Source organism: Callithrix jacchus, chromosome 6, assembly GCF_049354715.1.
Source record: "Callithrix jacchus isolate 240 chromosome 6, calJac240_pri, whole genome shotgun sequence".
NCBI lineage: Eukaryota > Metazoa > Chordata > Mammalia > Primates > Cebidae > Callithrix > Callithrix jacchus.
This window is the reverse complement of record NC_133507.1, coordinates 138,362,593-138,390,182: the sequence shown is the minus strand read 5'-3', so window position 1 is coordinate 138,390,182 and position 27,590 is coordinate 138,362,593. Positions and strand designations below refer to the sequence as shown.

At 45.6% G+C, this 27,590-nt stretch overlaps 2 long non-coding RNA genes across 2 annotated transcripts; both read left to right on the top strand.

Annotated features, from left to right (window-relative positions):
• The first annotated feature begins 4,226 nt into the window (after nt 1-4,226).
• On the top strand, nt 4,227-13,716 carry LOC144576706 (uncharacterized). Its single transcript, XR_013519092.1, has 5 exons — nt 4,227-4,424; nt 4,651-4,697; nt 11,215-11,359; nt 12,891-13,033; nt 13,565-13,716. It is a non-coding gene; the product is annotated as an uncharacterized LOC144576706 (long non-coding RNA).
• A 2,487-nt stretch (nt 13,717-16,203) lies between these two features.
• LOC144576707 (uncharacterized) lies at nt 16,204-18,261 on the top strand. The gene is made up of 2 exons (XR_013519093.1): nt 16,204-16,761; nt 17,787-18,261. It is a non-coding gene; the product is annotated as an uncharacterized LOC144576707 (long non-coding RNA).
• The last annotated feature ends 9,329 nt before the right edge of the window (nt 18,262-27,590 follow it).

The following is a 27,590-nucleotide window of genomic DNA, read 5'->3' as shown; positions in this document are numbered from 1 at the left end:
AGAGAGCCAATTATGGTTTGGAATAACTGGCTTAGTGGGAAGAGGCTTGGACTGGTCCCTTTAGGGCCCAACATTATGATAATGGCCACTAATGAAACATGCCTCCCCTGTGCCCTCCTCTCTTCACTCTCTCAGATTACAGGGGCATGTATTGAGAGATGGAATCTATTTTTCCATCCTTTGGACATGGGTTGCCCTTGTGGCTGGTTTTGATCAATAGACTATGGCAGAAATGTTACAGTGTGAATCTCTGAGCTAGTCTTTAAGGGACCTTGCACTGCAGGTGTTACTTTCACTCTCTTGGGACACTGCCATCGCCATGTTTAGAGGTGAGGTCTGGCCTCCTTCAGGATAAAGGAGACAGAGGCCCAACCGGCTGCACAAACCTGCCTGCTGCATGCCCCTGCACAGGGAGCCCCACAGGGCCAAGAGAAGACCTGCCTGGTAAACCCACAAAACGGAAAATTAATAAATCGTGCTTGTTTGATGCTGCTAAGTTTTGCAGTGGCTTGTTACACAGCTATAGATGAGCAGCTTGTTGAAAGGTCGTTTTTAAGAAACACCTTATAAGCAACCGCCTGCATGTTCACCACATCCCAGCAAAACTCCCCTCCCTTCCCCTACTGTTAACTCTTTTTCTCTCAAACTAGAACAAACTTTCAGCCCTTTTTCTATCCAAGGGGCAATACCTAGGTTCATTTTCTCTCTTCCATCCTTGGGGCTGGGACCTGTGGGGATACAATAAAAGTGTGAGGTAAAATCACCTTCAGCCTCTAGTTGGGGAGGTGGGTGGCAGAGTGTGTCTCCTGAGAAAAACAGAACTTTCATCTCAGAAAATTTCAGTTTGTCTAGGCTGCTAAGGAAGGTGTCTTCAAGGAGGATACCTTTCCTGACCGCATGATCAACCAAAGAAAATGACCAGGCATGGTGAGGCATCCTGGCAGTCCCAGCTATTGGGGAGGCTGAAATGGGAGGATCGTTTGAACCTGTTGAGCCCAGAGGTTGAGGCTGCAGTGAGCTATAGTCGTGCCACTGCACTCCAGCCTGAGCAAGATAGTAAGACGCTGTCTGAACAAAAGAAAGAAAGAAAGAAAGAAAGAAAGAAAGAAAGAAAGAAAGAAAGAGAGAAAGAAAGAAAGAAAGAAGAAAGGAAGAAAGAGAAAGAAGAAAGAAAGAAAGAAAAAAGAGAAAGAAAGAGGAAAGGGAAAGGAAGGAAGGAAGGGAAGAAGGAAAGAAGAAAGGAAGGAAGGGAGGGAGGGAGGAAGAGAAAGGGGAAAAGAAAACTGTAGATACTGAATAGTGACATGTGTGATCTGCTTGTTGCTAAGATATCAATTGTACCTTGGTCTTTTCCTTCTCTGTTTCATCCCTAATCTCTATTCTATGAAGTTTAGAATGTAGTTATTCTAACACTCTCTATTTCCTAAGGACCCACAAAAAGAAACAGAATAAAGTCCATGAAGACTTTCTGAGGAGTTGACCTACTGACGGTCCATCTCCAGTCCACTGAAGGTGAGAGGGCCTGTGTGGATAATCATATGTCTTCATATGACCTTGATATGTTCCTGATTGTATTACTTTTTTTCCATAGCACATAAAACATTCTACTGCAGAAATCAGAGAAAGCACGATTATCTTACGAGAAACACAATCTCTCGCCTTAAAGATGAAAGGACTGCCAGATATGTCCTCTGATTGAGGACACCAGGTATGTTATTTCCTGCCACAGCACATTGGAGCACTCACGCTTTTCCACTGCCATCAGCTTAGGAAGCAACTGAATTTGTTGCTTATCTTTGCAAGAGGGAGAAGCTTAGCATCAGCAAAGACACTGGCACTTGGTAGATACTCATTTAACCTCTGATCAATCTTATAGAATTAGTTATATTATCCTCTCCCTTGCGGCTGCATTTTGCCCCAGTGGTGTGAATTGGAAGCCACAGATCACAGAACTTTTGGCTCATTCTCAGTCCTTCGTGGTGCTGTTTGCTGCCTTGCAACTCTAATAATCTGTAGGTCTAGTCAAAGTTTCACCCTCTCTCTAGGACTCAGTGCTTTGATCTGTAGAAAGAAGAGATTGGGCCAGATGATTTCCGTTTCCGCAGAAGAGTCTAGCTCAATATTTTGAGTCTGTGGTTGCCTTCAGACTAGCAAGAACTTTAAAACTGGTTTCATGATTTTGGATATTCTGGAATTTTTCATAGTTTTAAAGAAGGTTAGAGGTTCTGGGGTCTGGGTAATTTTTTGTCTGAGCTACACCTGATCTATCTTTGGACAGAACCTACACAGTTGTCTTTCCACCAGGTAGACCTCCAGATACACAAGCACTGCATAGGCTGTGGGTCAGAGAGCAAAAGCTAATTGCTGCACTGGAGTCTGAGCCTAAGGACTGACTTGGGTCCCTGGCAGGAGCTATCCAACCCTGTGGCTATCAAAAAAATTACATATACTTGATAAACCTGGATAACGTTAATAGTAATCACAATAATAGTAACTATTTCTCTTTTTTTGAGACAGAGTTTCACTCTTGTTGCCCAGGCTGGAATGAAATGAAGAGATCACAGCTCACAGCCACCTCCACCTCCCAGGTTTTAAGTGATTCTCCTGCCTCAGCCTCCCGAATAGCTGGGATTACAGGCATTGTGCCACCACGCCCAGATAATTTTTGTATTTTTAGTAGAGACGGGATTTCTCCATGTTGGTCAGGCTGGTCTTGAACTCCCAACCTCAGGTGATCCACCCGCCTTGGCCGCCCAAAGTGCAGGGATTACAGGCGTGAGCCACCATACCCAGCCACAATAATAGTAACTATGTCTTAAAAGCTTATCATATGCCAGATCCAAAGCTAAGCACCCCATAAGAATCTCATTTAATATTTGCAACCTTCTGAAGCTGGTATTATTATTTCCATAATACAGATGGCAAAGTAAAGTTTAAAGGTTAAGCAATTTGCCCAAGCCCCTCAGCTAATAAGTGACGGATTTGGATCTGGGAATGAAATCCTCTGTCATACTCCGAGACACTTGAGTAACCATCCTGCTACACTCCTCGAGTCCTGAGTGGTCTTTGAAAGAAGCTTTTACTTATCATGTCTGCATCTGCAGGAGTGCTCAGTTAGATCACAGTGTTCCAGATTTACAGGCCCTTGGGATAAACTATGCAGATTTTCTGTATTTGTTACCCCATCTCTGCGTGTGTTCATGTCTCAGCCAGGACCCCCTTTTCCCATCCCTGGAGGTCTCTGGGCCATGTTGACATGTCTGGTTTATAAACTTACTGGCTCTACATTCTCTAGCCCTTTCATTCAGTGTCCTAAATTCTTTAGGAGGCTGCAGGAGGCAGAGAAAGCAAGGTGGGCTGAAGGCGAAAGATCCTACAGAGGGCTATCAAAAAACATGATATGCAAGCTCTTTATGTTGCCCTAGGACTTTAAAATCCCCAATTACATTGCCCTTGGTCATCCTGATGTGGAGATTATGAACTTGGCCTTTGGCATCAGCTAGACCTGAGTTCTCATCATAGTTCTAAAGCCTTTTCCAAGTTACCTCCCTTCTCTATGTCTCAGTTCCCTCATCTGTACAATGGAATAAGTCCATCAAAGTTGTTTTTAGCATTCCCGGAGATCACGCATATGCAGGGTTCGGCACAGTAAATGTTCCAAACTTGTAGCTGCTATTTGTAGTACACCCTCATTGGCCGCCAGCCTAGTTCCTTCTCACTTTTGCCGTGCTGGGCGAGGTGGTGCACTGCCCTTTTTGATAGGTCAAAAGCTGGCCTGCCTCTGGAACTCTCTTTGATGTGGCTCCCCTTCCCATTTTATGAGCAGGAATAGGTGGAATGACCTTGAAAAGAAGCATGATTAAGCACTTTTAACTAAGCACTGACTGTGTACAGAACACAAAATTAGGCATAGGGGAACTGTGTTCTTACAGAGTAGAGCATCCAGTTGAAGAGCTAAGACCAATACTCCAAAATGATGAGGCTGTAAGAAGACAAGACCGTGTATAACTAAGTGCTGTGTGGGTGCAGAGGACAATCGCTAAAACTGCTTAAAACACTAAGCCAATGGCTCATCCAGATCCCTGAGAGAATGATCTCAGAGGCCTGGGGACCTGAGGAATCCCATAGCTGGTTATAAATGCACATTACCTGTAAGAGTCAGGATCGTATTGCTGGCACCCTGGGTGGGCACAGGGGCTGTGGCAACGATTTGTGTGTGGGTTGCTGTTTCCATCCCCAGAGGGCAGAGCTCATGTTTGGGCTTGGAGGGTGTTTCCCACTCAATAAACAAAGAGTGGCCGCAACAGAACTGGGGCAAAACAGTGAGGCGAAAGAGCACGGAACTAGATGTCTTAATTCCATCCTGACCACTACTCCTTGTACGACCTTGAGCAAGTCCTTTGCCCTTCTATTTATAAAATGAGGTGAGTGGATCAGGAGTTTTCAAACTGTGCTCCATGCTACCCTGGGGTTCTAGAAATTCTGGAGCTCAAGGGCATCAGTGGGTCGAGACTCCAGGCTACCTCTCTCTCTCTGCTTTCCCTGCCTTCAACTAGAGCATCCCCCTCTATATCTTTTTACATATTAAGATTCTTTTCTTGGAAAATCACCTAATTTATCTCCCTCCATGTCATTCCCACTTGCCTCTAGGTCAAATGAGTCCCAGAGAGCTGAAGCAACTTGGTCAAGGTCATCCGGTAAGTGACAGATATGGTACCAAAGTCTCCTTTGTGATAGTGCTGACAATTATTTACTGTCCAGGGAAACATGGCAGGCACTCCCCATCTTTTACGGATTTGGAAGGAAATCATGGTTCCTAAATTCTGAAATGGGCAAAGGTAGGGCAGAGAGGAGGGGCTGAGACCCTGCTCATGACAAAGCACACATGAGCACCAGTTCTCACAAAGGCCACCTGAAGTTTGAGGAGCACCCAAAGGAGAAGCCAGCATGCAGTTGAGGCCTGGAAGACTCCACTCCTTGTTGACAAAGAAGGGGGCCCAAGCCCAGGAAGAGAGGCCCGTGAGTCTCCGTGAGGACTCTCTAGAGTGGCTGCCACTTTTGCCACCATCAGCCTCTTAGTCACTCCCACAAGTCAGTACACTATGTGACGAAGATTCCTTTTTCCTTTTTAAAAAAAATTAATAGGCTTTATTTTTTACAGAAAAATTAAGCAGAAAATACACAGAGCTCCCATATACCCCTCCTCCTTTGCATTAGTGTGGTACATTCACGACCAAGAATGAGCCAATATTGACACACTATTTTTAACTGAAGTTCACAGTTTACATTGTTTACACTGTCTTCCAAAGTGGCTGTACCATTCGGCATTGAACAGAAAATACAGAGTTCCTTGTCCTCTGAGTCTGGGTTCACTCTTTGTGCTGTACATTGTGCAGGTTTTGACAAACACATAATGTCATGTACCCATCATTACAGTATTTTACAGAATGGTTTCACTGCCCTAAAAACCTCCCATGCTCCATCTATCCATTTTTCTCCTCTTTCCTCCCATGCTCCTGGAAACCACTGATCTTATAACTTACTCCATGGTTTCGCCTTTTCCAGAATGTCATCAAGTTGGAATCATACAGATTTCAGATTGGCTTTTTTCACTAAGCAATATCCATGTAAGGGTCTTCCCTGTATTTTAATTGTTTTGATAGCTCACTTCTTTTTATCGCTGAATAACATTCCGTTGTGTGAATATACCAGTTTGTTTACTCATTCACAAATGGATAATGAAGGTCACTGTGGTTACGTCTAAATTTTGGCAATGATGAATAAAGCTGCTATAAACATTCATGTTTATAGCACAGGTTTCCGTAGACATAAGTTTTCTACTCATTTAGATAAAAACCTATGAGTGTGATTGCTGGGTCATGTGTTAAGATTATGTTTAGCTTTGTAAGAAACTACCAAACTGTCTTCCAAAGTGGTTGTACCATTTTGCATTTTCACTGTCATAGCAGGTTGGTTGGTTTGTTTTGAAACACAGTCTTGCTCTGTTGTCCAGGCTGGTAATCAGTGGCATGATTTCAGCTCACTGCAACCTCTGCCTCCTGGGTTCAGTGATTCTCATGCCTCAGCCTCCTGAGTTGCTGGGATTACAGATGTGCACCACCACACCCAGCTAATTTTTATATTTTCAGTAGAGACAGGGTTTCACCATATTTTCCAGGCTGGTCTTGAATTCCTGGCCTCAAGTAATCCACCTGCCTCGGCCTCCCAAAATGCTGGGATCACAAGCATGAGTCACCACGCCAGGCCTGTCATAGTGTTTTTATTTGCTAAAAGTGTCATTAAGTGGCCTTCTAAGAAAAATTAAAACTAAATTATTAGCATAAATTTGACTGTTTATATTATAAAATGCAAATGTAAGAACATTAACTCAAGGCTGGGTGCTGTGCTATGATCCCAGCATTTTGGGGGCCAAGGCAGGAGAATTGTTAAGAGTACAGGAATTCAAGACCAGCCTGGGCAACATAGCAAGACCCCATCTCTACCAAAACAAAAAAGTCTGGCTGGAGGTGGTAGTGCTATGCAGATATAGTCCTAGCTACTTGGGGGCCAAGGCAGAAGTTTCACTTGAGCTCAGGAGTTCAAGGTTTCAGTAAGCTATGATTGCACCACTGCACTCCAGCCTGGACAATAGAGCAAGATTATTTTTCAAGTCTATTAAAAAAAAAAAAAAACTGAAATGACACAATTTGTATTTTGTAGCGCATACATGCATATGTATTTCATTCTTGCCAGAAAAGTAGAAACGCTGCATAGACTTAAATGTGTTTGATAAATGGGCAGTCTACCAACATTCTCTATTTTCCATTTATTTTTTCTGTTTTTAAAAATTCCATATTTTATTTCAAATTCTACCTTCAATTTAATGAGAAGTAAGGAAGGACACAGAGGACAAGAAACTACACATTGCCCTGTGTTTTTCTTTCCTTCCACGTTATCAGTTCCAGCAAAAGTAGTTGGCTGACACAGGGAAGTGACAGGACTAAGGAAGCCTCCTTGGTGCTTCTGTTTCTTAGATCACCATTGCCTTCTTTCTGCATTTGAAACGAGTTCTGATTTGAACGGAAAGGACAGCCTTACAGTGCGGAGCACCCACTTACTCAGTCACAGTCATGTTAATAGGGAACGGGAGTAGGGAATCTCTCTGTCTAGTGAGACTCAAAGCCACGAGCTTTCAGACCAAGCTTATCTTATACCTGCTTGAGTCTCCCTGAGCCACCATGCATGGTAGGTCTACTGGAATTTGGTGTTCACGGGGCATCCCAAATGTTCTATCCGAATGGAGCAGCAAGGAATGGAGGACACACACATCGTGAACGCCTCCTCTGCATGCCCCATTGTTCTACCAGTCTTCCCTTACAAAACACATGTTTAAAGATAAATTTGTTCCAGATTTCAAGAAGGCTAGCCAAGCATACACTGGGCCCTTCTGAATGCAGACCCATTAGGCAGCACAGGTTAAAGAGCTGGGAAGCTGGCCTTAAGTTTCCTTAAATGTTTTCTGTTCTGCTCCACTGACGGTCACAGCTCTCTCTTGACATAGGAGGAGACAACTTCTTCCTCTCATCTGCCTAATGCTCAAACCAGGACCCTGAACACGGTCCTGAGTCCTCACTCTCTCTCAAAGTCCACATTCAATCATCAACTCCTACCAGCTCCCCTGCAGAAGCACCTCTTTAAGTTTCCCACTTTCCACTCCACCACTCCCACCTGGTTCTGCCGGCAACTGCTGCAAAAGCCGCATGATGGATTTCCCCGCCTCCCGTCTCTCTCTAATGGAATCCCCAGATGGTAGCCAGAGTGAACTTTCGAAAAAGAAAAATCTAATCAGGTTACTTTCCTGCACAAAACCCTTCAATGCCCCCAAAGTCCTCGAGGTCAAGTCTTCTTCTGCATGGCTTACAGGGTTCCTTCTGGTCTGGCTCCTGCCTGACTTTCCAGCAATATTTCTCATAGCTCACCTCTCACTTTGGTGCTCCACAAAAATTGAACAATGAATATCTTTGAATATCCTTTTCTCAGCAACTCTTACTTTATTCTTCGCAAGCCTCAGGTATTACTTCTCCCCGCTGCTATGTTTGTAAGTGCCACCACATAATCCTTTCAGAGCTGTATCTAATTACTGATCGGCATCTTGCACTGGATTCTAAGCTCCAGAGAGCAGGCGCTTTGTCTGGGATTACTGTAGTGTCCCCAGCGCACTGAGTACAGTGTCTGTCATGTAGTCATGACTCAATGAAAAATGTATTGGAAGAACAAGCTCTCTCTGAAGCTCCCTGAGCCAGATGTGTCCTCATGTCACAGGCCAGGAAGATAAAAGCTTCTGGGTGGGCAGTGGGGTGAACTGGGTGGTACCCAGCCCCTTTCCTCATTTCCCTGGGCCAGCCTTTGCTAATTCACTCACATTTCTTGGCAGGCTATGCATGACTCTTTATTGGGGCTTCTTGGGCAAATGTTTTTCAACTTTCCATTTGTCAACAACGGCTCAGGAAAATGGAGAATACATAACAATACCAACCTATATATAAAATTAGAGTTTTCAGGGACATTCTCTCAGCCCAAAGAATACCCTTGTTTGGCCCAATCTGAAGTTTTTTCCAAGTAGGGTCAGCCTGACCAAGCAACAGAGGGGGTGAACGAAGTGGGATAACTTATGCCATTTCCAGAACATCTGTCCACATTGCACACAGGATGGCTAATCTGGAGTGAAATAGCAAGCATTTGTGCAAACTAATTTAACACGTTTCTCAAACACCTCAGATTGTTGCAAAACCGCTTTGTGCTATTAAAGAGAAGTTAAGAAGGGAAAGAACAAACAAAAAAAATAGCAGTTTGAAGTTGAAGACAAAGAGTCTCAGAATAGCTTCATTTCTACACCATAGTCACTGCAAAATCATCCTTTGAAATTTGCTTTTTAGTTAACAAGCCTGTTTATCTTGTCTCATTGGATCCTTGTAACAATGTGAGAGTTCCTTGAAGTTTTCTGTACCAAGTCCAAATCCTCCATCTGTTTTCAAAGTCATCCTTGATCTCAGCCTCTGCCTGCGCCCCTACCTGTGTCACAATCAGTTGGCCACAGGTCCCTCATTATCCAGGCTCCGTGCCTGGGTCACAGACCTGGGAACACTCCCATTGATGTGATCTTCATGGCTTCTCCCTGGGCATGTTCCACTGCAGTAGATGTCAGTCTTTTCTCTCTGGTTTCTTTTGTAAAGTATATAGAGTGTGTATATTTATAAAGTGTGTATCTTTTATAAAGTGTATATCTAAAAGAACATTTTGTTTTATTTATCTATTTTGGGGTTCATCATTATGACTCCTGAATCTAAGCTTATTATTATTTTTTTTTTTTTGGAGACAGAGTCTTATTGTATCACACAGGCTGGAGGGCAGTGGTGTGATCATAGCTCACTGCAACCTCAACTCCTGAGCTCAAGTGATCCTCCCACCTCAGCATCCCAAGTAGCTACAACAGGCACATATCACCACGCCTGGCTAAATTTTTAAATTTTTGTAGAGATGGGGTCTCTCTTTGTTGCCCAGGCTAGTCTAGAGCTCCTAGATTCAAGCGATGCTCCCACCATAGACACCCATAGTGCTGCAATTACAGACGTGAGCCACTGCACCCAGCCTGAATCTAAACATTCTTATCTTTCATTGGTTCTCAGCCACCTTCTCTTCAAACATTGCCTTGCCTTACCCCATTCTCTCTGTTTTCTCTCCTGGAAGTCCTCTTAAATATGTGATAGACTTTCTCATTTTATTCTCCATGTCTCCTAATATTGCTTTCAGAATTTTCATCTCCAATCTCTATCCAAATACTTTCCCACATTTAGCTCCAAGTTTTCTAATTGTTTCTCAACTATCTCTAATCTACTATTTAATCTGTTCATTGAGTTTTAAATTAATGAATATTTTTCTTATTTCCAAGAAAGGGTATGTTAGAAATAAATTTACAGTGCTGCAAAAGAAATAGCACTTGAACATAAATTTTCTCAGCAAGGCAATTCACTTCTATAGAGGGTGCATCTTGCAGATGGAGCAATGGCAAGAGCACACCTGAACAAGGGAGGAGAAGAGGTTCTTATCACAGGTAGCCCCTACTGCTATGTCATTCCTTTATTGGCTAGGGTTGGACTGCAGAGTCTAAGCTAATTCTGATTGGCTAATTTAAAGAGAGCAGGGGTACAAGCCAGAGTGGCAGCGTGAGCAGTTTCAGCAGGAAAGATGGTTACAGATCAGGTGACTAAAGGTGACCCAGGTCAGAGCAGGTGACCAGGAGTGACTCAGGGTGGAGCAGGTGACCGTATGACTCAGGACAGAGCAGATGATCAGGGATGACTCAGGACGGAGCAGGTGACTAGGATGAGTCAGGACTCTAAATATGTAGGTTAGGAGGGGGATCCACGAGGGGGATATGTGGTTTCAGAGAGAGGAATAGGTACAGGTAACCAGGGGAACAGATGTGAACTATTGATTAGAGATGGTGGGAAGGTTGTTTACTAAAACTAGGGGCAAGGAGATGAAGAAAACAAGGAAGTTAAACTTTAGAGAACAGAAAGGACAAGGAAATTGAATATACTGACATACCAATTCTTTGAAGAGAAACTTAGAATTCACTGTATTTAACAACTAGTATTTGTTTTATTTTTAAAGCCTGATTTTATGCATTTATGTTTTTTAAACTTTATTTTATATTGTTAATCATTTTAACATACTTAACTATCTCCTCTGATGGTCGTATAATCAAAGGCTCTTGAAAGTCTAATCCTGTTGTTTGTTGGCTCTGCAAACTTTTGCTTATGTTTTTTCTTTCAGTATTGTATGATTTCAGATTGTGAGCTCATCTTCAGCAGGGCTTTAAACTGGAGAAACCTGTGTAATCAAACTGCTTGCTTTGAACAGAGTATAATTGGCCCATACCAAAGTTTATGTTATTTTTTAGCCCAGGGATTTCTAGGTTGTGCAGGAACTATTTATTTAAACCCCAAACCCATGAAAGGCTGAATTCTTAAGACATTTTTCCCCTCCACCCCAAACACATGAAAGGTTCATGCCAGCAGTTCTGAATTCTTAAGGGAGACATTTTCCCCTCCTGAGCTAAAGCTCAGTTCAAGATAAACATGCTTTCCTCTCATTTTTCCTTGCTAGGGATTGACTTTTTATGCAATGTTTTAAAGGACGTTGCCCTTCCAGGGTCCTGGCTTTAGGTTGACATCTCAGTGCCAACATGCCACCTCCCACAGGCTCAAGAATTTGTTTCCTGCCCCTGAACAGTATTAAATCCTGAGCCTCTGTGCAAATAAGACCAGCGCTAACACCAATACCACTCTCATCTGTGGTAAGTATAAGAGACAGCCAATGTGGTCACTTTTCTAGTTTTCAGTTCTCTCTTGATTTCTAGCTCCTGGGAATTTTTGTTCACTCAGCTTTGTTAGTAACAGTATTTCTTGTTTATAAGCACCAGGTGCCATGCTAAGTGCTTATTGTATGCCTTAACCCATTTAACTCCTGTCACACCCCTTTAGGTAAGTGCCATTACCATCAATCTTGGTTTCATATAAAGACACTGAGGCATAGAGAGGTAAAGTAACTGCCCAAGGTCATAAGGCTGTTAAGGGAAAAAGCTCAGATTGGAAGCTTAGGCAAAACGACCTCAGAGCCCATGCATGCTGTTAACTGTTTATGGCCTTAATTAGGATATTTGGGTGTTTTTCTAATAGGAAACAATTTAGACTACATATTGTAGTTTCACTCTATTTATCCCCAAACATCTGAATCAAGAATGACTTCATGAATAGGTGTGCTTTCTGTCAAACTGACAGCCTGATAATTATTTTAGCTTGTAGCACAGAGAAAAAGTTGAAGCCTGAACCTTGGGGAAGAAGCCAAAATCCAGGCTCTATCATGAACACTTTTTCTGCTAACTCAAAGAAAATGACTTAAAGCTGAGGAAATTGTAGTACCTTCGCGTTGTCGGGGGCTTTACTGGCAATCCTTATCAAAGTGGGCTCTATGGACCATCTGCATCAGAATCAGCCCAAGGTACTTCTTTAAAATGCAGATTACCCTGAATCTAATAAATACGAATTCCTGGGGTCAGGTCCGGGAATCTACCTTTTAAAATAAGTTCTCTACCAGGTTCTAATTAGAATGTGTACTGGGGTTTGAGAACCACTCACTGCCCAGTGTTTGCTTTGGAGCCCAACCTGGGACAACAGGCACAACAAAGCCTCCCTACCTTCCTTTCACGATATGGCACCACACACTCAAAGTACAGATGAGGGAGCAAGTCCATGAATGTGGCCTTCTGCTGGGGTTCCATGGACCCTGGGTTCCTCCCATATGCCACTACTATTAATTACATTACCATACTACCATGAATTGCACTATGCTGTAAGTAATGGTCTTCACTGCTGTCCGTCTCCCCATATAGTCTGCAAAGATAGAAAATGCTCTTTGGTTAGCTTTACTGTTAAAGCACGTGCTCTGAATAAAGAGACCCCCGCCCCAAACAAGCTTTGTGTGAGCAACATGGCTGTTTATTCACCCGGGTGCAGGCACACTGAGTCTGAAAAGAGAGTCAGCAGAGGGCGGAGGGATAGGAGTTGGTTTTATAGGTTTGGGGTAGGCAGTGGAAAGTTACAGAAGTTACTGCTTAGGGTGATTTTTTTGCAAGCTGGGAGGGGGTTGCAGGTTTGCAAGCTGGGAGGGGGTCACAGGGTCTAGAGTCAGGATGTTGACCAAGGTTGGTTACAAAGTCCAATGGCTTTGTCAGTTGAGGCCACAATAAGAAACAATAGAAGAATGTCTGAGGTTAGTTAGGTGCCACAGGGGTTGATCGTTCTTCCTTTTTTTTTATGACTTTTCAGCTACTTCAGGTTTTCTAAGGGTCCAGAAGACCCTCCAGAGGTGTACGTGCAGGTCACGGGGGTCGTTACAGTATCCATGGTACCATCAGTCAGCCTAAAAGACCTTACCTTTACATCTTGATGCATAGCATGGAGCCTGACAGGTAGTAATCATCCAGTGCTTGTTGAATGAATGAATAAATTGATTTGAACTGCTCAAGAGCCCCCTACTAATCAATGATTTGGTGTGGGCTAGAACCTAAGTCTTTAATTATCCCAAGAAGCCTTTGAATCTTCCAATCCCGCTATTCCAGCAGTCATTTTTCTCCCACTCTTTTGGGGGCAGATGGAATTTTTTTCTTTTTTTTTGCCAAGAGAAGGTTCGAGGTATGGGATAGCAATGCATTCCTTCTCACCCCACTGAATCCCACTGAGACACTGGAATTGCTGTCCAGTAGCTAACTGGGTGGGTGGGTAGAGATGCGGGGGAGTGAGGGTAGGGCAAGGGCAGACATTCAGAAGCTGTAATGTGAGAACCATCTGGAAATGTTGTAGCCCAGACAGCGATTAAAAGGGCCCAGCCACTGCAAGACAGAGTTCATCATTGCTGGTCCTTGAAGGCAGGGAAGCCAGGCCAGGATGCCACTAGGCTCCTAACAATGCTTCCCTTCCAAACATGCCCCTTTAACCTGCAGGTGTGTCCCTGACCTGCAGCACAGTGAAGCATGGCAAGAGCATCCTATGGAAGGGAAACTAACCTCCAGTCCCTGCCAACACTACCCAGTGGAAGGAAGAGTCCAGCAGGCTGCTATCTCTCCAAGCATCCACCTTTCTTCTTCAAAACAGGGTTTGAACCAGCTCCTGAGTCCCAAGTGTAGCCCAATCTTTCAATTTGTTATTTACAAAACACGTTTTATTCCAGCTCTTTCTGTGTGCCAGATCCTCTGAAGGTTACTGAGATGAGTAGGACTTGGGCCCCACCCTGATGGTTTAGACTGGAAGCCAGGCATTCACACTCACTTGCCAGGTCATCACTCAGAGAACAGCTTCAGGCTCCTCACCTTCTCCTGCCTGAACAGCTTCAACCCCTTTGATACTTCTCTGCAGGTGCCACATCATGGAGATTGTGATTTTAATGCTCACAGGGCCTATGTGATGTGGGGCACCCATTTCCAGCAGTGACCCACATGCTTGAGTGCCATGGAATCCCAGGCTTCCCTGCAGAGCCTTACGCACAGGAATCTAGAAAGAGCACCCCTCTCCCACCTCCCTCACATTGTCTAGCTCCTGCTTGTCTCTCTCTGCAGCCTCTTTGTCTCCTTTTCTTTCACCTTTGGCTCATACTCCACTACATGTCTAAGTGTTCACTAATCTGGAAGCCTCATGTGTTGCTGATTCAAGGCCGTTGTAGGCAGGCTGAGAATTCTCAGCAGTTAACCATCACGTTACCTCCCACTCTCACAGGGTCTCCCAGGGGATTAAGGAAGCTGGTGCTTCTTAGGACATCAGGAAACCAGACACAAGGCAACCAGCTTAGCAGGTGCCTGTGCTGTATCCATGAACACGTGTTTATTCACTTGTTTGTTTACACACATTTATCCAAGACAAGAGGGGACATACTGGCTTGCATGTAAACTGAAAGCTCTAGGAATGGAGTAGAGGCAGGATGTAGTGACATTCTTTCACCAGAGCCCTGCTTTTCTCTGCTCATCTCTCAGTTCAGTTCACTCTGCTTGGCTCTACCTCAGATCTGTTCTCCCTGGGGGCAGCAAGATGGCCCTGGCAGCCTCGGCTCCCACGCCCTGCCCCATTCCAACTCCAATAAAAGTGTCAGAATTGACTCTCAAAGAGTTTATGCTAAAATGAAGATTTTAATGACAAAAGACAAAACATGTGATATCAGAAACTTTGCAGATGGCTCTTGCTGCGCTTGCTGTACTACTGTACCAACCGACTCATATTGGTGCTTTCCATCTATCTCTTTCACCAGACAGCATGTTCCATTAAGGCAAGAACCTGTCTTTCTCATTTATCATTGCATCCTTGGCATCTAGCACCATGCAGGGAACATAGCATTAAAAACCGTTGCTGAAGGAAGAGAAAGAGGAAGGAAAGGTTAACTTGAATAGGGGCTGGGCTCTGGGTATTCTGACCCCAGAGAAGTCTTGCCCACCCAAAGACTCCAATTTCTATGACCTCATGGAATAAGAAATCTTCAGGCTCAGTCCAGGCACGGTGGCTCATGCCTGGAATTCCAGCACTTTCTGAGACAGAGAAGGGAGGTTCGCTTGAGCCAGGAGGTGGAGATCAGCCCAGGCAACATAGCAAAAAACCCTGTCTCTATTAGAAAAAAGTAAAAAAAAAAAAATTAAGATAAATCATCAGGCTCTCAAAAAGTCTCCAAAGTACACCAGAGGGAAAAATAAGAGTAGCTCTGCCCCAGGGTCCAGCCATAGGAGAGCGAGCACGCTTCTTCCTGAAACAAGCAGCCGTACTGGATGCACTCTCCCAGTCGAGCTGGATGACCACGTGGTGGAAGTCAGCCTCTCTCTGTTCCAGGAAGGGAAAAGTTGAGCGGGAGACAGAACGATGGTCCATCTAGGGGAAAAGATAATCAACTCTCTGGCTTCATTTTGGTTTAAACTAGACCTACATTTGCTCTCCAGCTTGGCAGAGCAATGTCGACAAATGCCTTTCCTTTTCATCCAGATACTCCCCAGATGGCTTCACGAGTCCCTGAATGGTGTATGTTTTGGCGTAAATCTACCCACAGGACCTTTAAGAGGTCATATCCCTAAGCAAATTCAATTTTTAAAAAAATGAACAAGTCCTTGGCACAAACTGTAATCATCTCCAAATCTAATATTGAGACCTGGTGCATTTTTTCAAAATGGAAGCCACCAGTAGGCCCTGCAGAAAATGTGTTGAATTTATTCATGAGTGAAGGCACAGGGCAGGAAAACTACAGGTTGGAGAAACTCGTTTCTCCCAACCCAACAAAACCAAGCAGATTTGACAGAAGGAAAGAGTTGCTCTTGACTGAGAAGAGGCAGGCGAACCTGAGAGGGAAGCAGGAGAGAGATGGGAAAAGTTTCCTACCCCCTGGTTCAGTGAGATGGAGAGAAGGGAGGGGAGGAAAGGGGAGGGGAATGGAGGGAAGACAGTGGAGGGGAGGGGAGGGGAGCGGAGGGGAGCGGAGAGGAGCGGAGAGGAGGGGAGGGGAGGGGAGGAAAGTGGAGGGGAGGGTAGGGAAGGAGAGTGGAGAAAAGAGGAGTGAAGAGGAAGGGGAGAGAAAGAGGAGGGGAAGGGGAGGGAAGGAAAGGGGAGGGGAGGGGGAAGGGGAAGGGAAGTAAGGGGAAGGGGAAGGGGAAGATAGGCACACATATAGAACTGCAGGGCCAATAGAACACATTCTCCTGGGCCTAGGAAGAGAACATGCCTAAATCCCCCAGAATCTCCTTCATGAAAAAGGTCAGTCTTCCAGGCGGAAGACCACGGGAGTCCACAGGAGGCTGCCTCCTGGGAGATTATGGAAACAGGGGCTGTGGGCAGGCAGACTGGAGAGGCCTTTTGGCAATGGTTTGACCTGGTATGTGAAATTTTTTTCCTGCTTAGATAGTTGGCAAACATTTTAGAGGCAAAATGGAATTTATTAACAGAAGATATTTGCCAAGGATTGTTCTCTCCCTGATCAACAGCCCACCGCTAACTCCATTCTCCATTTTTATTTTTTAAACTTCTTCTTCCCAGGATAGAGGACTTCATCAATAAAGTTCTTTAATCTCCCTTTGCTGTTTAGATCCTTAAGCCTGGCTTCAAAGACGAGGGAGAAGGCTTCAGGGGAAATGCTCCCTGCGCTGACCCACAGCATAGCTTCCTTCCACAAATGCAGGTATCAGCTTTCTACCCTGGGAAGAGCCTGGGCTGATCATGAATTGTCTTTCCAGAGGAATTCATCTTGTTCGCCCTGGCATGGGCTTTGGAGCCTTACAGACCTGAGTCTGAATCTGTAATCCACTACTTATTAGCCATGTGGCTTTCATATTTGTGAGCCTCCATCCATTTCCGTAGGAGTAGAGCAAGGGGAGAACACGTGTTGGCTCTTGCCATTGTTTTGAGGATTCAGTGAGATGGTACATGTTCAATGTCTGGTACAGGGTCTGACAGAGTGAAACCTCAGTGCATGTCAGTTCTGTTCCTTCTTTTTTTTTTTTGAGACGGAGTTTCACTCTTGTTCCCCAGGCTGGAGTGGGCAATGGCAAGATCTTGGCTCACTGCAACCTCCGTCTCCCAGGTTCAAGTGATTCTCCTGTCTCAGCCTCCCAAGTAGCTGGGATTCCGGGTGCCTACCACCACACCTGGCTAATTTTTGTATTTTTAGTAGAGATGGGGTTTCACCATGTTGGCCAAGATGGTCTTGAACGCCTGACCTCAGGTGATCTGTCCGCCTTGGCCTTCCAAAGTGCTAGGATTACAGGTGTGAGCCACCACACCCAGCCTAGTTCTGTTCCTTCTAATACAGGAGAGATGGGAACATGCTCATGGGTTACTCAGCTAGGGATTAGAATATGGCAGCTTTAGATATCACTTAATACAGGTAAGATTCCAGCCTTCACAAAACCTACAGATAAGCAGAGGCAACAAAAATAGGTAATATTCATTGAGGGTTTACTAAGGACCAAGTGTTCTAAACACTTTACCTGTGTGAACTTATTTAACCTTCACTAGAATCCTACTGTTATGCCCAAAGCTTGAGAGTGGCTGAAGTGGCATTGGAAGCCAGCCCACCTGGCTCTCCAGCCAACCTTCTCAACATCGTTGCGACAGTGGAAGGGAACCACTGGATTAAACCATTTCAGAAACTGAGAAATTGAGCAGAAGTTGAGAGATTGACTCTTCCGAGCACTTGTTTTGCAGAGAAGGAAAGCAAAGCCCAGAGAGGGAAATTCTCACCCAAGGCCTTGTAGCTGCTGGCGGTGGAGTAGCCTCTAGTCTCTCAGGCCAGTGTCTTGCCACTGTGAAGGAGAGGAATGGCCAAACCCACTGTGGAGAGAGAATGTGTCGTTGACCACACTGTCATATTGCCATGGAGGGAAGTGAAGACGGAGGACACCTCATTTGTGGAACAGGGCACAGGCTTTGGGTCACATGAGGCTCATCCCTGATGAGCTAGAACATGGCAGTTACCTGAATATAACTCCAGAAACTGGTATTAGGTTTTGCATGGACATGCAGAGGAAGAAGAACCTGTCGCCACGTCTACAGAGCGTTCAGGAAAGACACACTTGCAGTGACCCTAAGAAACCAAGGGCAAGTCTCCATTTTTTCCCTCAGCCAAACCTGTATGCACTGGTACAGCCATACCAATTATTAAAATATTGAAAAACTTCTGCATCTCTTGGAAAATAGCCACTACCATGAGCCCTACTAGTGCCCTCAGCCACCCACTCTCTCCTGGCACCTTCAGGCCTCCCTGAGTCCAGCAACAAAAGGGTTAACACTTGCCCCTGCACAGGGCCTCTGGAAGTCAGCTCCTGCCTTCAGAGCTGACTGTTAAGAATGGTCTCGGACTAGACTCATTCTTACTGTTTTTAAATAGCTTGAATGTCACCTCCAGATGAGGCTACCCAAATGGAATGAGACATCTAAATAGAGCCATGTGGGGTCCATATGGGGTTGCTCCCCAAAGGATAAATTTTGCAAAGGAAATCTGAAGGGGTAAGAGATGCAATTTAGTGGCTAGGAGAGGGAGGGTTTGAACAAAGCTCTGATTAAGGAGCAATCCTCCTGTGGTATGCCAGGGTTTAAACACAGGGTTCAGAGGGGCACGCACAGCCCTCTGCCCTCGGCTGCCCTCTGCACTGCTCCTGTCACAGGCTCTGAGAACAGGCCTAGCAGTCAGTGGCCGCATTATTAATACTCCTTGATCTGCCAGACTCCCTCCCCTCATCGCACATGCTGGGGGCTTATGCTCCTAGACAACATGTGCTGAAAGAATGCAGGTCCGAGCAGCACAGAGGACTCCCCGGCAACCCATCAATCCTCTGCCCAGCGGGGTTGCAAAGGTCATCCAAGCAGGGTCGTGGGATATAGGAGGCTTCACTCAGATTCAGATATTTGCAGACAAAGAAAAAGGTTCAATCACTTCGGGGGTATATCTCCCACACTGTGTGACAGCTGGAAAAGGGCTCCTTTGTCTTCATCTCATTTCTCCTGTTCAAATGGAGAAAGAGCAAACAGGGCCGGGGAGGCAGAAAGAGCAAGGGCGGGACAGAGCCCACTCACCTTCCCCTACACTGCAGTGGAAATGCAGGGCCAGGCCAGCGTGTGTTTTGCTGGCCCCAGAGCCGGACAGTCCTGAGTCCACAGCCAGGTTTCACCTTTACCAGCTGTCAGACCCTGGGCAGGTTATTTAACCTCTCAGAGCCCAAAGTTTCCTTGTCGAAAGAACAGAAATAATGACTCAGGAGCCCTGCGAGGATCAAGGGAAGTCATATACGGAAGGCATCAATCCATGTGACTATTGCTGGTTCTCTTCCTTCATCTTATTAGACCAGGAAACAAAAACTGTCTCCCGAGCCATTCAAAGGTTATAAACTAAGTTTAGGAGTTCTTTTCTGCCATTGGCATACTTTCTCCCATATCTTCACCTGATTTGTTTCTTCCCTTGAACTTCCCAATCCTTGGCTCTTTCCTAGGAATAAAAGGGCAAGAGATGCCCTGGCAGTAAAGAGACGGTTCCTGCAGCCAAGCAGACATTTCAGAAGGGAAGGCTTCTGCCATCTTGTACTGTGCATCAAGGACCTCCCAAAAGTTCTAGGGCTTAACCTGGAACTTTCACTTCTAGGAATCAAAGTGAAAACATTCAAGAATATAAAGGTTCAAAGACTTAGAAGTTTACGTACAAAGTTGTGACACACACACATATATACACACTAACACATACATGTGTGAATATATATATACACACATACATATATATCGCAATCTAAATACCGCATAAATTTTGCTAAATGAATTAAAGGAATGATTTATGGTAGAACATTATAAAGAACACTATATCTGATAGGACACTATAAAGCCATTAAAAATCAGGTTTGAGAAAGTATTTGTTGAGAGAGAGACTCTTGAAATACATAATACAGTGAATACGGGATAATCTCAAACACCCAACAGATGTCTGAGTAAAGGCAAAAGACTGGAAGGAAATTCACCAGGATGTGCGTTCTGGTCAACTCTGAGTGTTGGTATTGGAAGTGAGTTTTATTTTCCTCATTGCGAAAGTAATTCATGTCCATGGTAGAAAATTGAAAAACTTAAAATGGTATAACACGAAAAGGTTGACTTTAGTTTTAAAATATCTTAAAAGAAGAATGCTCGGTCTCCAACTGATCCACAAAAAATGTCAGCAATGGAAACCTTCAGCTCCTTGACTACCAGCTGCAATGTTTGCAACACTATGCTCTGCACACACTATGCACACACACACACACGTGCACATGCGCACTCCGAGATTCTACGAAGACACGCAGTGAAGTCCCTTGGTGAGGATGCAGGAGCTGAGGCTTAGATGAAGGTGTCCATTGGAAGAGGAAAGACATGAAAATAGGAGGAAAGGATTGTGAGGAGAAATAAAGTGAGAAAAGTGGCCAGTGGGCTTCTAGGAATAAAATTCCTGCTGATCACCATCTTCATTCAGAAAGATGGGCTGAGAGTCTTTTGCCAAAGAAAGAAAAGTCTACAGGATGGCTGGGACAGGTGCTATTTTAAGGAAAATGTGTGCAACCATCTGGAGGCTGAAGGGCTTGCTCTCCAGAGACAGGTGGGCCTGTTTTCTATTGCAAATAACAACCTACCCCAAGACGTGGCGGCTTATGGGACAGTGGGCATTCATGCATCTGCAGCCTGGGCAGGGCTTGGTGGGGCAGCTCACCTCTGCTCCACATGCTGTAAGATGGGATGACGTGACTGGGGGTGCCCAGGACAGCAGTACCCCAGGCCTGGCACACTGGTGCTAGTCAGCTGGGAGTGCAGCCAGGGCCGTGGGCTCCTCTCCACGCGGGCCTCTCGTCCCGAAGAGCTGCTTTGGCTTCTTCTGGGCACAGTGGCTGGGTTCCAAGAGTGAGTGTCCCAAGAGACAGGAAGTAAGAGCTGCCAGTGTCTGAAGGCCTGGGCCCAGAAGTTGGCACAGCACCTCTTTCACTGTATTCATTTGTCAAGTAGTCACAAGGCCAGATTCAGGGCAAAGGGAGACAGATCTCAATTCTTGATGGGAAGAGGGTCAAAGAATTTGGAGGCCACATTTTAAAACTGTCACAGAGGGGGACACATAAGATCAGTTCTTGGGGGGGCTGCTCCAAGTCAAGCTGTTTACATCGTGGTGTTCATGAAGGATAGATGGGATGAGAAGTTTGAGGGGTGAGCAACATCACACCACATCCATAAAGAAACTGCCTGCTCTGGCCTGGGAGAGAAGCCCAGTTGCTCTCTGGCCCACCTGACCAGCCCCCGCATCATGGCTCCCTCCAGCCTCTGGGCTCTTCTCCTTCCACCTCGTCTGTCCTCAACAACCCTGAACAACCTCCAGTTCCCGCAGGTTCCCAAGGCCTGTGTGAGCAAATGGAACACCCCGCCACTTCTCAGAGCCAGCTATGAATGCCAAATGATGTCAGGGACCACTCAGGTGTTTCTGGTAAAAGAATTGGCCACTTTCTCTCTATGGGACTGACAAAGGCGAGGAGGGAGCTATTGTGCTTTGTCTGGCCAGCGTGCAGCTCTGCCGGGACTGGTCTTCTCCTGGGACTTTAATGCCCATAAACTTCTGAGAGGCAACCTCACAGATGGAGTCCAGCCGTGGAGGGGTATGAGGCTCAGAGCAGGGAAGTGGCTGACTCAGAAAAGATGATGGGGCTAGAACCCAGTTCTCCCGACTCCAAGCAGGTGTTCCCTCCACCAGCCCATCTCCTAGGGCGCATTGGTTTCCTACTAGCAATGGAGCTTCCACTGTGAGCAAGGCTCTTACAGACAGGGGAGCTAATCTTTGATGAGAAAATGTTTCCAGTGCAACACCTCCACCCACCAAACCCCAAGAGGGCATCTAAACATTTCCTGTAAAGCTCAGAAGGGCAGATCTGCAAAGCCAAGGTACACTGGCTCCTGTTCCAGAGCCAGTGAAACTTCTCCAATGTCCTCAGTGTCCCCTTTTGTAAAGGATGGGAACTGTGCTTTCTATTGTGTGATGTATTTGAGGTTGGTTTTCTATAACAATGATGCTTCAAGTGAATTACCATTTAGTAAAAAGGTGGATCCAGGAAGTCATGGCTTCCTGTGCCCCATACCACCCCATATGCCCCAGGCCCAGGATAGAAAGCATAGCCCAGTGCTGGGGTGGCAGGGGGGTTGCGATAGCATTTGAGTTTTGAGACCAGGTGGCCCCTGCATCCAGGGATCTGGGCAGGAGAGCCTGGAGCATTAGGGTCTCCTCCAGCCACAGAGTATGCCTTACCAGAGGTGAAGGTTGAAATTCTGCTTGGGACCGACTGGCCCAAACATGTCCCTGCAGGCAGCGGAGAACTGTGCCCCTCACCCTTCTCCACCAGCAAGCAGAATTCACCCTCCCAATGTTCTGGGTGTATGATCTTTCAACAAATGTTTATGAATACCAGCTATGTACCTAAGACTGTTATAGACACTTGGAATAAAGAGAAAAACAAACAAACAAAAATCCCTGCCCCTGTGAAACTTACGTGCTAATGGAAGAGGCAATATGATGTCAGGGGTAATAAATTCTCTCAAGAAAAACAGAGTAGGGAGGGGATGGAAGACAGGGAGGCCGCTTTGGACGCACTGGTCTGGGAGAGTCTCTGATACGATGATGTCTGCGCAGAGGCCTGAGCGGAGTAAAGGAGCCCGAGGAGACATGGTAGCAGTAAGATCACAGCCAAGGGCGCATGAAGTCTCAGTGCCCGAGTAGGAGTGCATTTGTATTTGAGACTGGAACAAGCGAGCCAGGGAAGAGAAGTAGGAAATGAACTAAAGGCTACTGCTCTCTCCACTGTGTGGAACCTAAAACGAGGAAGATAGGACTAGCATTGCTTAAGTGCTGAGTACGTGTCAGGCACCGCTCTTATTCAATTGTTAAGACCACCCAAGGAGGGAATACGTGATGACCTACCAGATCACACAATACTGAGTGGCTAACTTGGAATTTGAAGCCAGAAATAGATGACTCCACAGCCTATTCTGTTTTCACTATACCTTCTGGAGACAGGCTTTCTTTCAGGGTCCGGAGGCACTTTTATCTCAGCAGTTACTGTATGGGGCTCATTGTCTAACCCTGTCTGAGCCCAGGACAAAACTGTGACAAGTGCCTGCCCTTTGACCATCAGCCTCAACAAAGGCAGACCACACAGACTCACTCTTACCCATGTCCTGATCCCCAGCCTGCCCCTCTTCCCAAGCCCCAGAAGGGCTACAGTTCGTGTAACCATGAGATATCCCAAGGCCAGAACAGAGAGAAAAAGGACTGCTAGACAGATCTAGATTCCCAGCCTCCGAATTCCCTCTTTCTTGGAACCAAAGGAAGACCAACTGTGAAGTCACATGAAGAAACACAGAGGCATGCGATAGAGGCATGCTGAGCCAAAGTATAGCAACACAGAGGCATGCTGAGCCAAAGTATAGCAAGCACAGTGCCATCTTTTTTTTTTTTTTTTGAGATGGAGTTTTCTCCTATCACCAATGGCGCGATCTTGGCTTACTGCAACCTCTGCCTCCTGGGTTAAAGTGATTCTCCTGCCTCAGCCTCCTGAGTAGCTGGGATTATAGGCATGTGCCACCACGCCTGGCTAACTTTTTGTATTTTTTGTGAAGATGGGGTTTCATCATGTTGGCCAGGCTGGTCTCAAACTCTTGACCTCAGGTGATCCACCTACCTAAGCCTCCCAAAGTGTTGAGATTACAAGCGTGAGCCACCGCGTGCCGCCATATGGAGTCATCTTTAGAACTGCAGAGAGCTCTGTGTCAGTTCCATGATTAGTGTCCTAGAAACCTTTGTTTTCTAGACTGAGGACTCTTGGCAATCACAGTCAGGGAACCAGAAGTAACCGAGATGAGATTAGTCAACCATGTCCTCTCTCATCCTCCTGCAGTGGAAAGTCCAAGGAATAGGCCAGAGTACACAGGCACTAGCCAGGTGTAGTCCAGGCGTTGGACTATTAGTCAGCAAGTTCCAGCATGGGGAGCAGAAAGCACAGGCCAAGTGGCTTTGATTCAGCAGAAATCCCAAACCACCAGGCTGTGTATTCACCCAACTGGGGTATGAAAAAAGATTTTGGGGAGAGTTATGCTTAAGACAAAAGTCATTTTCCCTTCCAGTTCTGATGATTCAAAATGTATTTTCCAACCACTTACTAGAGGAAACCTTTTACTAGCCTTCCCCTCTTCTTCTTTATTTTACTATTTTATTATTTGAGATGGGGTCTTATTCTGTCCCACAGGCTGGAGTGCAGTGGTGCAATCTTAGCTCACTACAACCTCTGCCTCCTAAGCTTAAGTGATCCTTCCATCTCAGCCTCCCGAGTTGTTGGACTCACAGACTACTTGGACTGGCCCAAACATGCCCCTGCAGGCGGCAAGGACCTGTGCCCCTCACCCTTCTCCACCAGCAAGCAGAATTCACCCTCCCAACATTCTCAGTTTAAGATCTTTTAACAAATATTTATCAAATACCAACTATGTATCTAGGACTGTTATAGACACTTGGAATAAACAGAAAAACAAACAAAATCCCTGCCCCTGTGAAACTTATGTGCTATGTTTCTGCCCACCATGCCTGGCTAATTTTTTGTATTTTTGTTAGAGATAGGGTTTACCATGTTGCCCAGGCTGGTCTTGAACTTCTGAGTTCATGCCATCCTCCCACCTCAGCCTCCCAAAGTGCTGGGATTATAGGCATGAGCCTACAGTGCCTGGCCTATTCCTCTTTATTTTATTTCCTTTTTCCTTTATATATTCTCCTCATCTGTGCTTGAGTGTTTCTCTCTCTCTCTCGTCTAATGTAATCTAATGCAATGGAATATTTTTCTTTGGGATCATGGGGGAGGTTCTCACGTCTGGGAGCCTGGCCAAGGTATACGTATTTACAACATCTGAATTCCACCTCAGAAGTCTGTTTCATGACCCTGTTCCTTTGATTACAATCTAATCCTATGTAAGGGCAGGAATGTTTACTGCTGCAGCACCAGCTCTGAGAGAGACATCTTACCAGCTATCACAACTTCCTCCCCAGTCACCCAGTTTAAAGACAACACCACACATCCCTAGGCCTCTTCCTACTAAGCAAAATTTTTAGAAGAACTATGCTTGCAGAAAAATAAATAAGACATTTTTGAAGAGATATCAATCATAAAACTTGCCCTTAGCTTCTTAAAAAAAAAGTGTTAGAGTAGATCAGTCTGGGATTTAAGCTTTCAGGGTGTGATCAAAAGAAACACATAAGGGTTCAGTGCTAGTAATGACATTAAACATATATCAGCTTTGTGTGTCGAAATGTTTTTTTCTGATTCAATGTATTTATGAGCAGCCTACGCCCTACTTTGGAATAGAGGCATAAAATAGTGAAAGATGCTTTGCCACAAGCAGCCCTACTTTCAAATCCTAACTCAGCCACTTAATGGCTGTGTATGCAAAACTATTTCTCCAAGCTTCAGTTTCCTCATCTATAAAACAGAGACAAAAAATATCCAACTCTTAGGGTTGAAAGGATTCAATGAGACAAAGTCTTAAAGCTCTCAACAAATGTTAATTTCTCCCATACATGCATCCTTGCATTACGCTCAGTTAAGAGAGATTGCAAACCTAATCCCAGCACTTTGGGAGGCCGAGGCGGGTGGATCACGAGGTCAAGAGATCGAGACCATCCTGGTCAACATGGTGAAACCCCGTCTCTACTAAAAATACAAAAAATTAGCTGGGCATGGTGGTGCGTGCCTGTAATCCCAGCTACTCGGGAGGCTGAGGCAGGAGAATTGCCTGAACCCAGGAGGCGGAGGTTGCAGTGAGCTGAGATCGCGCCATTGCACTCCAGCCTGGGTAACAAGAGCGGAACTTCGTCTCAAAAAAAAAAAAAAAAGAGAGAGAGAGAGGTTGCAAACCTTCACTGTGCATAAGATAAAGCCATTACCAGACCCTTACCATCAAGATCATAACCCTGGGGAAAGATAGCATTTAGCAGTATATAATAAACTGCCGAACTGGTGCTAGATTAGAAATAGTCAACACAGAAAAGGTCAGGGCATAAAGGGGATGGCCCCTATCAGGAGGGCTTCAAGAAAGCTTCGTCAGGAAGGCTGCACAGAGATGGTCCGTGAATGGTTGGGAGGCTGGCACTTCAAACTCTGGTGTGGAGAGAGAAATCAGATTCCCATGTTTGTGGGAAGATGAGACAAGACTGCCCCATAAAGAGAAGCCATGGTGGGGACGATGTGATGGGGAAGGGGCAGCGTCATGGTGTGGGGACACTGGAAAGCCAGGTAGAGGCAGGTGGCCATGATTTCATTTGAAATGGCATTCATTGTCACTTGACACCATGAGATCAGGGCTTTATGGAATGAAATGCTAAAGGCCTCCCCTCTCCCCAGACAAAAGGCAGCCACGAGGAGAAGGAGGAGCCAGTGGGAGGAGCATCCATGAAAGAGGGAGGATGGAGTTCACCCACTGCTCAGATGCAGCAGATACAAGTGAAGAGGAATCACTGATGCCTGTTGGTTTTCATCGGGAGATCCAGCAAAATGTGCTACAACACCAGAGGCCCAGAAGTAGAAAAGAAAGTTGCCCGAAGAAGACAGACATTTGGTCCATGTCGGACAAGTTTATGTGAGATGCCTGAACAACAGTCCTGCATGCGGATGTCCTCCAGCGTGTGTACCCCTCTGTTTCATTCTACCCCCTCCTCTCAGTGCATTCCAGTTTCATGTTTCTTAACAACTCAGCTGAATTCCTAACTAGGTGTGCCTGGAGGGAGGAAGGTATGCAAGCTGTCCCGAGGAGGCCGGAGGTGTGTTCAACCCGTTTCCTAAGTGTTCGCTGGATTCTGAAGCCATCAGCTGGTGGTTCCCCAAATGTTGTGTTCAGACTCTCCCACCTTTTTTGCGGAAGAATAAGAGTTTCTAGAAAGGATCTGACTCCAAACCAGGCAAAGTCTCATGTCTTAGAGGGAGGCAGTACCTTAGAGAATATTAAAATTATTGGACCCAACGGTAACTTGGAGACATTCTTGAGATGCTCTTTGGAATACTGTTCCTGGATTATGTATATTCCAAATATCTTCTCCTGGGATTCATCTCTTCAGTTTCTTTAAGGAACTCTTGATGAATCGTCATAGGTACCATGGGTGGGTCCTCCTGCCCATGCATTCTGCCTCCAGGGAAGCCCACCCTCCTCTGCTGCTGCAGTTCAGCATGGCTTTGGCTGGCAAAGTCGTGTGGGCTTCTGGGCACCAGAATAGCAAGCAGGCCCCGAGGCAGCCAGCATCAGGAATCGAGAAAGGGAGTTCCAGATGGAAGCAGCAGAGTGTGAAGATGCTTGACTGCAGGCCAGCCCCACGGCGGGGGGAGAGATGTGGGGGTTTGGAATGCCCTAAAAGGTTCCAGACCAGTGACGAAGTTGCTAGAAAAGGCTGAGCACAGACCCAAAGGAACATCTTGTATCCAAGCCCTGTGT